Raw genomic sequence first — 15,114 nt, 5'->3', positions numbered from 1 at the left:
TTTGATTTGCTGGGTGAGGGAGCTCCATTTGTGAAATCCTAAGCCTAAGCAAGACTGGCTGAGTTTCTGGTCAGAGCAAGCATGGGGACACACTGGCATCTCTGCAGGTGATGAAGTGCTCCAGGTCTTGAACTGAACAGAGTAGGACTGGGTGTTCCCGCTGGGCCTACCAGTTGACCCAGGTTTACCATCGTGTCCAGGATCCATAGAACACATCACCTGCTCCCGCCCACACCTGGACCTGCCTTCTCTGCGATGGACTGGGAGACAGAAGCTGGTCTCCTCACACTTCAGCCAGGGAGCATCTTGTCTGGCATTCGCTGCCAGATCCCAAGGCATCTCAAACAGAAAAATGCCAGGTATGAAGAAAGGGATACAGCAAAAACTCTCAACTTTTAAAATTTAATTTAAAAATATCAGCTAAAGAGAAAAACAATTCAAAAAGTGCTTTTTAACCAGTTTATTTTAATTCAAAAAATGGAAATATATATTAATTTACAAGCTTTAGCTGTAGAGCTAAAACTCTCACTGTTGAATCTTGTTCTACAAGCAACAGAGACTTTTTTTTTTTTTTTTTTTGGCAAAAACCAACTCTTAATGATCATCTAAAATTTCAAGATTGTGGTTACTATAGAATAAGGCAAGAACTTAAGACCCATGAAGGCTATCTTTGTGTATGATCCTTCTACTCCTTAAAAAAAAAATCCCACACCATTTACAGTCATCTTGCTTACAGCTAATTAGCTAATTTGGCAGTGATTTTCATTTTTTTTTGCTATTATTCTATAGTCATACCAACTCTTTTAAAATATTTCATACATTTTTAGAATATTACATTATACTACATAATTATAATGACAAATGGCAGTACCATAAATAGGTCTGGCATAAAAACAGCTGGCTCGGGATGAATGCACAGCACACCTGTTGGGAAACTCAACTTTGCAAGATGAGGTACAATGAGAGAAGCCCCAGTGGTGAGTGCCTGTCCCACCAGGTGCCTCAGGCAGGGACACAAGACACCTGAGCCTGCAAGGTGATTAAGTGGAGCTTGTGTTTTTAAAAAAATCTTCCACTACTCTATATTTACCCATTCTAAATGATTTATAATTCAGCACCAACTTGTTCATTGGGAAACTAGCTATGGCTATAGGAGGCAAGAAAGGTAGAGTCTAAAGCAAGAAAGAAGTCTTCCAACATTTTCAAGACTGACTCAGAGACTAGTTGATGAAGACTCACCAGACTTCATCTCTGGAGGGAACATAACAGGTATGATCTTAATCCCTGTGATGCCAGGAATGAGAAGGACTGGAGCCCCCACAGACTTCCTGTCTCTCCCAGCCCAGAGCCCCTGGGTTGGTGAAATAGTTTTTCTACACAAACAGATATCTCTCAGAAATGACACGAGACATGCTTCAACTAATGTCCAGTGCCCCTGCCACACACAGGTGCTACCAGAAGGTAATGGGTGTGTGCAGTGGACTCAGTGGGGAAAAGCCTCTTTAGGAAGGGCTGTGTCTACAACTCAAGTGAGAGTGTGTCCTACCAGAGCTATTCAGAGGCCACTGCTAGACAGAATGCTATGGGGCACCCAGGTAAACAGGAAGGAAAGGAGAAAAGCAAACATGAGTTTACTCAACACAGAACATACTCTCTGAGAAGCATAGGGCACAAAGTCATACCACTACTTTCCTAGAAATGCTTTCTAGCATGCTAGTTTTCATTTTATAAGTGGCACATGCTTTTTCTCTTTTTTTCTCTGAGTACATCACTGATACACAGAATTTCTTATCTCTGTGAGAGTAAAAAGATGCTCTTTGCTGGAGAAAAATCTGCATTTGAACCATTGATTATGCAATAGTGCATAATCACTCTCCTAATCCCAAAAATAACATACTCAAATGAGAGCACGAGATGGGAGAGTGGGTTTCTTATGAAGCCCTTTCCTCTCCTTCCTTCCTTGCTGGTGCAGCTGTCTTTCTATTACAAAAGTTTTAAGCAACAGAGACTCACTTTGCAAGCCAACCAGTAATTGTTAGGACATGGGCATGTGACCCAATCACGGCCAATGAGACATACAGGAAAGTGTCTGCCAGGGCATTTTTGGGATAAACTCTTCTTCTGGATAAATCTTCACTCCACTGTTGTTGCACTGGACATTGTCATTGGGAATCCAGTATCAAAGCTCTCAGGCACCAGGTGTAAGCTAAGAAAATCCTTACAAAATTGGCCCAGAAGCTTGACATTGTTGAGCCATTAAAACAACACTGGACTCCATGATGTTGGAAAAAAACAAACTTCCATTATCTTGGATACCGCAGGTCAAATATTCTGTTACTTGCAGCAAGAAAATCCTAATTCCATAAGCAAAAATAAAGAAGACCTGGAGCACAAACGCTTTCTTAAAACTTCGATTTCTAGGAACCACAGACTTTCAGAAAATATCTATACACTTAACAATATAGGCCTATACATGCAAGTACAGAAGGCATATAACATACCTCACACCATTTTCCCCAAGACAATGTTTGGAGCAATTGTAATATGTAGAATTGATCCTAAAAATGCAGTTTATAAGGAAATATTAAAATGTGGTCTCGCACTTTTCACTGGCTGCAGTGAAGGGACATAATCTCGGCTCACTGTGGACTCAACCTCCCTGGCTCAAGTGATTCTCCCAGCTCAGCCTCCTGAGTAGCTGGAACTACAGGCATGGGCCACCACACCTGACTAATTTTTCTATTTTTAGTGGAGATGGGATTTCGCCATGTTGCCCATGCTGATCTCAAACTCCTAGGCTCAAGTGATCCGCCAGCCTCGGCCTCAAAAATTGCTGGAATTATAGGTGTGAGCCACTATGCCTGGCCAAATCATTTTAATATACTGTACTACTTAATGAAATCTAAATGTTCAAAAGTCCAGCCTAAACACTTATAAACATGTTGCAACTGCACTCTAATACTAATAATGTAAATCATATTCACTGCAGAATTGATTAACACCCGGCAGATGAGGGTTGTAATCCTACAGGTGTCTGTCTGCTTTCCTGACTTTCCTTAGTGGCCTCTTTCTCATCATCTCTCAGAGCAGCTAGTCTTGGCATTTCACAGAAAGTCATTCAATCTCTCTCTAAAATACTTTCAAAATAGTCATTAAGAAACAAAAATTTTCACAAAGTTATCCAACTCTTCTTTTAATGTTTTCCTTGAAGAAGACAAAAATGCCACCATCGGTCATGGTGGCTCACACCTATAATCCCAGCATTTTGAGAGGCCAAGGCTGTCCTTCACTTGAGGCCAGGAGTTCAAGACCAGGCTGGGCAATGTAGAGGGGCCATCTTTCTATTATAATATTATTAATTTTTTTTAATGCCACTAGTTCACATATTTAGACACCTTTGTCACTATTGCTCAGTGGAAAGGCCTGTCTTGGTTTAGCAGAATTCCACAGGATGCCCTTTTATTTGGTAAAGTGGGAAATACTGGGATCTGGTAGCTCATTCATCTAACTACTAAAATAATACCACTCACACCACACTTGGATTATTAACTTTTCAAAAAATTTGAAAGCCAAAAAAAAAAATCCATTTAACACTAAAGTTGAAAGTAATTTAGACTGTTTCACATTAAGAAAGCAGGTCAAGGCTGGGTGCAGTGGCTCATGCCTATAATTCCAGCACTTTGGGAGACCGATGTAGGTGGATCGCCTGAGGTCAGGAGTTCAAGACCAGCCTGGCCAACATGGTGAAACCCTGTCTCTGCTAAAAATACAAAGATTAGCCAGTTGTGGTGACACACACCTGCAGTCTCAGCTACTCAGAAGGCTGAGGCAGGAGAATTGTTTGAACCAGGGAGTGGAGGTTGCAGTGAGCCGAGATCGTGCCACTGCACTCCAGCCTGGGGGCGGCGGGGAGAAGAGAGAGAGTGAGAGAGAGAGGAAGGAGGGAGGGAAGGAGGGGGGGAGGGAGAGAGGGAGGGAAGAAGGGAGGGAGGGAAGGAAGGAAGGAAGGAAGGAAGGAAGGAAGGTCATAGTCCTGTTGTGCTGTAGGTATTCATGTTCCAGCTTTTTGCCAAAAAACGAAGACATCCTTTCTGTATCACAAAATATTCCCTGACCATTTCACAATCTTTGTTGCATGCATTAAGGCTTTTTGGGTGATGATAGAAAAGAGTGTGTTTTGTTTTATTATTATGACCTTCAAAAGAGTAGCAAGTTATTCTGCTGTACTTTCAAAAACTGTAGCTGGGAAGAACAATATAGCAGAACAGAAGCCGAAAATTATTTTCAAGGACTCAGAAAACGAATGTGTGGTACGTACTACACATTGTCTGTTAAAATAGCCAACCACGGTGAAATCCCTTTGTGGGGAAAAGTAAGAATTTTTACAAATGCAAACATAATGCTACTTCTCTGGGTATAACCACAATAACAAGGGCACAGAAAACTATGTCAGAACCAGAGGAAAGATGGGGTTATATACTCTGAGAATCAAAGCCTCCTATGGATTCTTACTCTGAGAGTGCCTAGAAATAAGCTGAGTTTCATCGATAGCAGCAAGAAATTCAGAGTGGGAAAATCAGGAAGAAAGTTCTAGTAGTGGCCCAAGCTCAGTGGCCCGCACTTGTAACCCTAGAACTTTGGGAGGCCGAGGCAGGTGGATTTCCTGAGTTCAGGAGTTCAAGAAAAGCCTGGGCAACATGATAAAACCCTATCTTACCAAAACAGATAAACAAAAAACAGAGAGAAGAAAAAAGAAAAGAAAGAAAGAAAAAAAAAGAAAGTTCTAGTAGCCACAGAAGTCAGTTGCTTTGACCATGGGATATGATGTCAGAATTTCAGGAGTAACAGAAACAGCAGGAAAGCAGGCAGACAGATGGCAGAGATGTTTGCTGGAACCCTCAAGCCCTAAGAAAGAGTCTTGAATATGTTAACATCACTTTTGAACACTTTAGTGACCACGGCTCTGAGTCTGTGAAGGAAAGCCCTGCTGGCCATTGAGACGAGTGTGACAGACTGTCCTGCTGTGGGAAATGTGGAAGGGCTAAATTGGAAAAGCCTAGGTAGGGCTGGCCAATATTTTGGCTTCCCTGGGCCACATTGGAAGAATTGTCTTGGGCCACACATAAAATACACTAACACTAATGATAGCTGATGAGCTAAAAAAAATGCAAAAAATCTCATAATGTTTTAAGAAACTTTAAACATTTGTATTGGGCTGCACTTAAAGCTGTCCTGGGCCATATGCGGCCTGCCGGCCTAGGGTTGCACAAGCTTGGCCTAGGGTTTCTTGATGAGATGAAAACTGTGATGGAGCATTCAAGCCCACAGCATTGTTTTTTCACAATAGCTTTGGAGAGTAACCATTTTCTGCGTGGTTGTTGAGGTATCACAAGAAAAGAGCCCCTGAGAAAGCGCCAGCTTCTGGGACAACAGCACAAGAAATGCCTTCAACCTCCAGTCCCCTGCAATGTACAAGGAGAAAACAATCGTGCTTCCTATGGCCACCATGACACCTTTATCACAGCCCATGGGTCACGGAGGGACTCGGGCCCTGTCTGGTTCTTTCTTATAATGTGCATTTTCATAGCACATGGGGCAGTTGCCAGTGACGCTTGCTACTTCCCTAGGGAGCACTGATGCATTTCTAATACCAGGATGAAAACCAATGCCAGACCATGGAGAGAAGCGACTTCTCAAATGCTGGTGCCTTGCAGTTGTTGTGGCCTGAATCTAATGTTTTTTAAGAGACAGAGTCCTGCTCTGTCACCCAGGCTGGAGTGCAGTGGTGCAACCTTGTCTCACTGCAGCCTTAACCTCCTGGGCTTAAGCACTAATTCTCCTGCCTCAGCCTCCTGAGTAGCTGGGACCACAGGCAACTGTCACCACACCTGGCTAATTTTTAAAACAAATTATTTGTAGAAATGGAGTCTTGCTAACATAGCAAGACCGTTCTTGAACTCCCAGCCTCAAGCGATCCACCCACCTTGATCTCCCAAATCATCAGGATTACAGTCATGAGCCATGGCACCCAGCCATAGTCTAAATCCATAACTCACTGTCTTAGTTGTGACCTCAGGATGCCTCAGATTTGCCATGTCAGAGTTTGTGTGGTCATCTGGTTTAATGATGATTAAACTGCTGTTGAAGATGCTTCACAGCAGTTCTTAAATTACCATGATGAGACATTAGCAATTGAGGCCCTCAAAGAGTTGTCCCAAATAAGCATAAGACAACAGAATCTCTCACCAAAAAGATTCCCCCAGACTCATTTAAATATAGAAGGTGGTTGGGTGCAGTGGCTCATGCCTGCAATCCTAGCATTCTGGGAGGTGAAAGTGGGAAAATTGAGCCCAAGAGTTCAAGACCAGCCTGGGCAAAGTAGTGAGACTCCATCTCTACAAAATATTTAAAAATTGGCCAGGCAAGGTGGTGCATGCTTGTAGTCCCAGCTACTCATAAGGCTGAGGTGGGAGGATCCTTTAAGCCTGGGAGATGGAGGCTGCAATGAGCTGTGACTGTGTCCCTGTGCTCCCACCTGGGTGACAGAACAGAAGTGCCAGCCTAATGTCAGTGCTTAAAGGACAGGGCCAACTCAGGTATTTCTACATCACCATGAAAAGCTCATGGGGGTGGTGGTGGGAGGAAGTAGATACTGAAGTCATCTTTTTCTGAAGTAATCACCTTTTTGTTCCAGAAAAGGTTAAAATGAGGCATCTCTCTCCTGGTGTCTTCTCCCCCAAACTCCTCCACAGCTTTTTTTAAGATTCCAGAGCAAAAACAATAGCAGAGTTGTCACGGTCACAAATAACTGGTGGTCACAAATGCATGATTATCAACATAAGATCATTTATATTTTAAAGTGTGGTGTACCAAAATGAGTAAAACAGGCATACACAGGTCAACAGAGGTTGCCATGGAGATGGTCAATCATATTGCACCCAGTTTTATTGTTTGTCGTTGCTTGGAAGCACATTCACTGTAATTCTCATCTTCCCAGAATACCAAAACATGCACGCACACACACAGGCTAGACAATAGTTGAGTGTCACGTTCCTATAACATTTAGGTGATGCTCTTATTTCATTTGTGCTCTTGGAACCATGAAAACTCAGAGCTGCAGGAGCTCTCTGTTCAGAGTATTATTCAACTTATTACTTTTATAGCTTTAGAGAATGAGGTCAAGGCCAGAATGGAGGTTAGGAGGAGGGTTCTGACCAGAACCTGAGTGTGCCCCTTTTCCTGAGGGTAAGACAGTATGAAAAAGACATCGGGCTGCAGGTTGCAGTGGCTCATGCCTATAATCCCAGCACTTTGGGAGTCCGAGGCGGGCGGATCACCTGAGGTCAGGAGTTCAAGACCAGCCTGGCCAACATGGTGAAACCCTGTCTCTACTAAAAATACAAAAATTAGCTGGGTGTGGTGGCACAAACCTGTAATCACAGCTACTCGGTAGGCTGAGGTAGGAGAATTGCTTGAACCTAGGAGGCAGAGGTTCCAGTGAGCCAAGATCATGCCATTGCACTCCAGTCTGGGAGGCAAGAGCAAAACTCTGTCTCAAAAAAAAAAAAAAAAAAAGAAAAAGAAAAAGAAAAAGAAAAAGAACAAAAAAAAAAGAAAAGAAAAAGACACCTGGGAAATGTGATCTTCAGACCAAGGAAGGACTCTGTGACATTTGAGAATGATGTCTATCACACATAAAGCACCATTCTTAGGACATTACAGAGCTCTGGGATGTGAATTGTTCCTTTGTCTCTAATTTGTTCATCAAAATGCTTTAAGAGTGCAAGTATTTTTTGAAGCTATACTTACAGTGAAATTATTAAGTGACAGCTGAAGTTTTTAAAATTGTGCTTCCAAAATACACACATAATTCTTAATTTTTTGAGAATACTCATAAAATTCTAACTTAAAAAAAAAAAACAACCAGACATACTTTCCGCAAATCCTACTCAAGAGACTGTTGGAGGAAAAGTGGGTGCAGAGAGCAGAAGGAATGTTAGAAGAGTGAAAAAATGAGAAACATCACAGCATTCCAATAAGAAATTAAAGATATCTCTTCTTCCCTCAAACAGCTCTCTGAAGCATGGTGCAGTGACTCACACCTGTAATCCCAGCACTTTGGGAGGTTGAGGCAGGAGGATTACTTGAGCCCAGGAGTTTGAGAACAGCCTGGGCAACACAGCAAGACCCCTGTCTCTACAAAAGATGCGAACATTAGCTGGGCATAGTGGCTCATGCCTGTAATCCCAGCACTTTGGGAGGCTGAGATAGGAGGATTTCATGATCCCAGGAGTTCGAGACCAGTCTGGGCAACAGAGGGAGGTCTTGTCTCTACAAAAATAAAAAAATTAGCCAGGTTTGGTGGCATGTGTCTGTAGTCCTAGGTACTCGGGAGGCTGAGGTGGGAAAACCACTTGAGTCCAGCAGGTCAAGGCTGCAGTGAGCTATGATCGTGCCTGGGTAACAGAGTGAGAGACCCTGTCTCAAAAGAAAAAAAAGGAAAAAGCTCTCTGGAGAACACAGTAGCTGTGGATTCAGTGCACTCTTCTTGCATGCTCAGATCCCTTTGCTGCAATTAGCGCTTCAGATGTAGTCAACGGCAAGTAACACATGCACTGAATACATTTCCTTATTATCTATTTAATAAGTAAATCCCATCAAAGTAGCCTACTTGCTGGGGTCTGATGCTACTGAGCAGTTCCCTAGCCTATTATCTCCAAGTTTCTGTTGCAGCTTTCTGCTGAGTTTTAACATCAGAAGAGATATAGCTTTGGAATATGATTATTACAAACTCTCTTCATTCTCCAAATGCACAAAATAATATTTTTTAGCTTCTTTTCTTGTCAATAAAGTGATTCACCTAAACGCTGGCTATTTCCACAACAGCACAATCTGAAGCTTTTGGTGTTTCTATGTCCTGTAAAAATGGGGAGGCAGCCCTTGGCTTTGGTGGCTGTGGAAGATAGAAATAGAGTAATGGAAGAAGTACACTGTACCGGTCAGTGCAGGTGATGTCCCCTCTCTTCTCCAGCAACAGAATAACAACCTCCAGTTTTTTGATTCTGGATGAAGACTGGCCAGGTGTGGTGGCTCATGCCTGTAATCCTAGCACTTTGGGAGGCCAAGGCAGGTGGATCACGAGGTCAGGAGTTCGAGAGCAGCCTGGCGAACATAGCGAGACCCTGTCTCTACTAAAAATACAAAAATTAGCTGGGTGTGGTGGTGGGCGCCTGTAACCCCAGCTACTTGGGAGGCTGAGGCAGGAGAATTGCTTGAACCCAGGGGACAGAGGGTGCAGTGAGCCAAGATTGCGCCACTCTAGCCTGGGTGAAAGAGCAAAATTCCATCTCAATAAAAACACAAAAAAAGAAAAAACAAAAAACAAAAAGACAAAGAACTACTGCAAATAGCTGAAATTTGAAAAAAATTGTAGAGAAAGTCAGTTAGCTTTGTTAAACTGGTTGCTTTCAAACCTCATGCCAGAACTACTAATAAAGTAGCAATCCCAGCAAATTTGCAATATCTGCTGCCTTGCCCATCCTGTGATCGAAAGCCCTTCACAAACTAAAATGTCATTAGTCCCACCATGGCAGGGTAGAAAGAGGTAAAGCGAAGGAATGAGATGATCCAGAGTAGGGCTCCCCATCCCCGGTCTGCTGTTTCATGGCCTGTTAGGAACTGGGCAATACAGCAGGAGGTGAGCAGTGGGTAAGCCAGCATTACCGCCTGAGCTCTGCCTCCTGTCAGATTGGTGGCAGCATTAGATTCTCACAAGAATGCCAACTCTACTGTGAACTGTGCATGTTCTCCTTATGAGAATCTAATGCCTGATGATCTGTCACTGTCTCCCAGCACCCCCAGATAGGATGGTCTAGTTGCAGGAAAACAAGCTGAGGGCTCCCACTGATTTTACTTTATGTTGAGTTGTATAATTATTTCATTATATATTACAATGTATTAATAATAATGAAAAGAAAGCACATAATAAATGTAATGTGCTTGAATCATCCTGAAACCATCCTCCCTAGCCCCTGTCCATGGAAAAATTATCTTTCATAAAACCGGTCTCTGGTGCCAAAAAGATTGGGGACTGCTGATCCAGAAAACTAACTGATTTCTAGAGTTTACCCTAACCACAAAACTCACTCCTTTGAATGATAGCAATACATTTCCTTTCTTCACAATTTTTAATTTATTTTTATGTTTTGAGACAGGGTCTTAGTCACCCAGGATGGAGTGCAGTGGCACCATCTCAGCTTATGGAAGCCTAGAACCTACTGGGCTCAAGCAATCCTCCTGGCTCAGCCTCCCAAGTAGCTGGGACCACAGATGCATGCCACCACACCTAGCTAATTTTTTTTTTTTTGGTAGAGATGAGGTCTCACTATGTTGCCCAGGCTGATCTCCAACTCCTGGGCTCAAGTGATCCATGTGCCCGACCCAAAGTCCTGGGATTCCAGGTGCGAGCCACCAGACCTGGCTCACATTTCGTTTTCTTTTTTTAAAGCTTACATATAATCATATTCATTAAAACTGAAAAGTGAAATGTAGTTTTCTTTTCTGTAAAGATAAAATTGCTTTTAGGCACATGTTAGAAGAAAGGGTGTGGCTCTGGAGAGAAGATCTAGCTAAAGGTACCCCTACTTCCTACATGACCTTGGGCAAGATGCCCAGCCTCCTGAGCAGCTGCTGTATCATGTGTAACATGAGAGTGATCAATACCACATCCCAGAGCACTATCACAGAGGACAAATGAGAATCTGCCTGAAAGCCCTTTGTAATTTCTGAAGTCCCATATACATTATTGCTTTTATGAGATTAGAACAGTGCACAGTTTTTAATAATTATTAAAGAATTTTGGTGATTTATGCTTGTAATCTCAGGACTTTGGGAGACCAAGGTGGGAGGATGGCTTAAGCCCAAGAGTTCCAGACCAACCTGGGCAACATGGTTAGACCCTGTCTCTACAAAAAATACAAAAATTAGCCAGGCATGGTGGTGGACACCTGTAGTCCTAGCTACTCAGGAGGCTGAGATGGATGGGTCACCTGATCCTTGGAGATTGAAGCTGCAGTGAGCCATGCTCACGCCACTGCACTCCGATCTGGACCACAGAGTGAGACTCTGTTACCAAAAAAAAAAACAGTCAAAGTCAAAGGGAAGGGAAGGGAAGGGAAGGGAAAAGAAGGGAAAGGAAGGGAAAGGAAGGGGAAAAATGAGGTTAAAGTTGGAGAGAGGGGCGGAAAGGCAGTAGTGTTACCAAAAGGACACAAAATTTGCTGGCTTCAGAACAATTTCCTTTTGGAAAGAGAACAATCCTCTCTACCTCTGCCCCATTACCAGCTGGGCACAGAGAAGCCTATTGCCTGGGAAGGAGAGAAGCAGAAAATAACCTCAGCCAGGTTAGTGCTATAGAAAACCAAGACGAAAATGTTGTCAGGTTCTAGGGTAAAAAGAAGCAAGATTCTAGAGCTGTTCAGAAGTTAGGATGTAGATTTTCTATGGCAATGGGAGAAAAACTGGACGGTCCCTTGAAACTCTGGTTTCAAACATTGTTCATTTTTAACAATACCAAAAAGCCATATTTACACTTAAGTTTTCTTCTATGGTGTTGTTACATATTGTTTTTACCTTTTTATAGAGTAGCTAACACAGGCAGTGATCAGATCAGTGGGGTGGCTGGTGAATGCATGTGGACCATGACCAGCCGTGCATTGCATTCTATGGAAACTTTAACTGAAGATCCAGAAATAGTGAGGGGTTACAAGACATTTCTATAAAGGTCACCCATGTGCTACTCATTTTTCCTACTTTTCTATTCCCTCTTCTTGTTTTCATCTGCCGTCATCTCTTTTTAATTTCTGTATTTCTCTCTCCCCTATCTCCTTATTACACTGAAACAATGTGCAATTTTTAAAAGGTGCAACAAGAAAAAGTTTAAAAACATATAAATACCCATGTTGAGATCCATTTTTGTCCAGTTAAGGAAACTTTTTAAATGATGAGGTCTATGTTGGCACGCACGCAAAACAAAAACAAAAACAAAAACAAAAAACTATAGGCATTTCACATGATGGATTACCTTTTTTTGGATTTAAAGAATTATACAAATTCAACAGTGTTAAAAGTAATAAATGTATGTATGTGGAGTTTTTACAATCCGTGTTCCTTTCACTTAGTATCTAGGATTAGAAACTTATCAAAGCGGTTTAGGCCGGGGTCGTCCTTTGCCTCTGCATGTATTTGCAGCCCCCTCTGTGACGCCGCCTCTGCTGCACTGTGTGCCAGGCGTGCTGCGCTCAGCCGTGGCCGGCCTGCGCGCCGTCGCGCCCAACTCGCCTTTCCCGCAGTTCCTGCAGCGGCTCCTGGGCCACGGGCTTGGCATTTCTGGCTGCTCAGAGTGTGTGCAGAGTCTGCAGGGCGGCCTCGCAGCTGTGGCTGCAGCGTGGCTGCGCGCCAAAGGAGACATAACTTTTGTTGATTTCCTGAGTGATGAAATTAAGAAGGAAAGGAAAATCCAGAAGCATAAGACCCTCCCTAAGATGTCTGGAGGTTGGGAGCTGGAATTGAATGGTACAGAAGCTAAATTAGTGTGGAAAGTTGCAGGGAAAAAGATTACTGTCACTTTCAACATTAACACAGCATTCCACCAACATTTGACGATGAAAAGGAACTCTCACAAGGGCAGAAGGTTGAAGAACAGGAGCCTCAGTTGACATCAACTCCCAATTTTGTGGTTGGAGTTATAGAGAATGATGGCAAGAAGGCCCTTGGGCTTGACTGTCACTATCCAGAGGATGAGGTTAGACAAGAAGAAAAGACTGAGAGTGACATTTTCTCTATCAGAGAAGTTAGCTTTCAGTCCACTGGCGAGTCTGAATGGAGGACGCTAATAATACACTCAACACAGATTCCCTGGACTGAGCCTTATAAGACCATCTAATGGATTTCTTTGTGGGCCAAGGGGTGGACAACACTTTTGCAGATGAGTTGGTGGAGCTCAGCACAGCCCTGGAGCAACAGGAGTACATTACTTTTCTTGAAGACCTCAAAAGTTTTCTCAAGAGCCAGGAAAGCAGACAAACACTGAAAGCTGTAGCATTATGGCAGGCATTAGCCAGTGAACGAATCCTACTCTGAAGCCAGACACATGTGGTTTGAAACGATAATCCTAATATCATGGGGAAAAATAGCAAATTTAAATAAATTCTTTTGCACTGTCATTTATTATCATTTGTTTTTTCTGTAAAAATCCATTATTTCTAGATTTTTGTATAACATAATAGAAAATAAAATTGGTTTATCTCCTCCAAAAAAAAATCAAGGCAAAATAATTATTGAGCTAAGTAAGCTTCTATCTCAAGAAATGAGAAAAAGAAGAGTAAAGTACATGTGTAAAAGTTGGAGAAAAGCACTTCTGCTTGCGGCCAAGGTGGAGCAACAAGGACAAGACTTACCTCCTGCTTGAAACAATAGAGCCAGAAAAAATACATGCAATGACAGTTTTCAAAACAATGAACATCAGAAAATGAAGGGCAGTGGATACAAATTAGGTGAGCCTGTTAGCATTGGCAACTCCTTCCAGGTCTGCAACAACCTCAATTGTTGCCTCCTCAGAACAAAGAATTTGACCGAAGGGCGTAAGGCAGAGAAAGAAACTGAGACAAGTTTTAGATTAGGAGTGAAAGGAAGTAAAGTACACTTGGAAGAATGCCAGGTGGGCAACTTGAGAGATCAAGTGCACCATTCAACCTTTGACTTGGGGTTTTATACATTGGCATGCTTCTGAGGGATTGTATCTCTTCTCCCATGATTCTGCCATTTTCCATTACTCTGCATGCTTGAGCCCATTTGCCCAACTCCTGAGATCTTATTGGGAAGCTGCTGATCACTGCCTTCACGTGTTTCTATCTATCAGGAGACTGCCTTTCCCCTGGGCCCACTGAGACCAATTGTTACTTTATTTTTATTTTATTTTATTTTTTTCTTTTTGAGACAGAGTCTTGCTCTGTCACTCAGGCTGTAGTGCAGCGGTGCAGTCTCGGCTCACTGCAACCTCCGTCTCCCGGGTTCAAGAGATTCTCCTGCCTCAGCCTCCAGAGTAGCTGAGATTATTGGTGTGCACAACCACACCCAGCTAATTTTTGTATATTTAGTAGGGACACGGTTTCGTCATGTTGGCCAGGCTGGTCTCGAACTCCTGACCTGAGGTGATCTGCCTGTCTTGGCCTCCCAGAGTGCTGAGATTACAGGAGTGAGCCACCACACTTGGCTTAATTGTTACAGTATAACAGTGGCCTTACCATTACCTGATGGTCACCTGGCATTCCTGGGGTTGGGAAGCCTCTCTCATGTCTGCCTGACTACCTATTGCTCATGTCTGCCTGACTACCTACTATAAAAAGCCCTAGGAATATCCGGGTTCTGTGCTTTAACCTATTTTCCAGCCCACTGCTCAGGGAGGGGAACCCAGGCAGAGCCTGGCAGACTCCCCAAGTTGAGGAGACAGAGCTGAGAGTCCACAGAGACCAGCACAGCTAGAGTTCATAAGACAGAGAGTGAGAGAAAAGAGAGCTGCTGACAGAGAACCCTAGAGACTGGCAGAGGGTCCTCCCAGCGTCTTCCAGCAGAGTATCAATCACTGCATGTACCTGAAGACACTACTTGAGGCTGGGGCAAGAACCATCCGAAAGGCTTGTAGGAAACCGTGCTGGGCACTCACACAGGGTGGGTAACAGTGGCTGATCTCGCCAGCCAAATTAGAAATGTTCATAATTCACAGGTCATTGGATAGAGAACTCAACAAATCATGAAAACAAGACCTGAAAGGATCAAACTGTTTCTAAGAAAATAAAATGTGTCATACAACCAAAGCAATCTACAGGCTCAGTGTAATCCCTATCAAAATACCAGTGATGGTCGGGTGCAGTGGCTCAGGCCTATAATCCCAGCATTTTGGGAGGCCAAGGAGGAATGATCTCTTGATCCCAAGAGTTCAAGACCAGCTGGGGCAACGTAGTAAGATGTTATTTCTATAAAAAAATAAAAAAAATAGCTGGGTGTGGTGGTGCACAACTGTGGTCCCAGCTACTTGAGAGGCTGTTACAGGAAGAT

General features: G+C 43.1%; 1 pseudogene; it reads left to right on the top strand.

Moving 5' to 3' along the window:
- The first annotated feature begins 255 nt into the window (after positions 1 to 255).
- LOC100973660 (complement component 1 Q subcomponent-binding protein, mitochondrial-like) lies at positions 256 to 13,140 on the top strand (annotated as a pseudogene).
- Positions 13,141 to 15,114: the final 1,974 nt, after the last annotated feature.

Source organism: Pan paniscus, chromosome 18, assembly GCF_029289425.2.
Source record: "Pan paniscus chromosome 18, NHGRI_mPanPan1-v2.0_pri, whole genome shotgun sequence".
In the NCBI taxonomy this organism is placed as follows: domain Eukaryota; kingdom Metazoa; phylum Chordata; class Mammalia; order Primates; family Hominidae; genus Pan; species Pan paniscus.
Note: the sequence above shows the minus strand (reverse complement) of the source record. Positions and strands in the feature narration are given on the sequence as shown.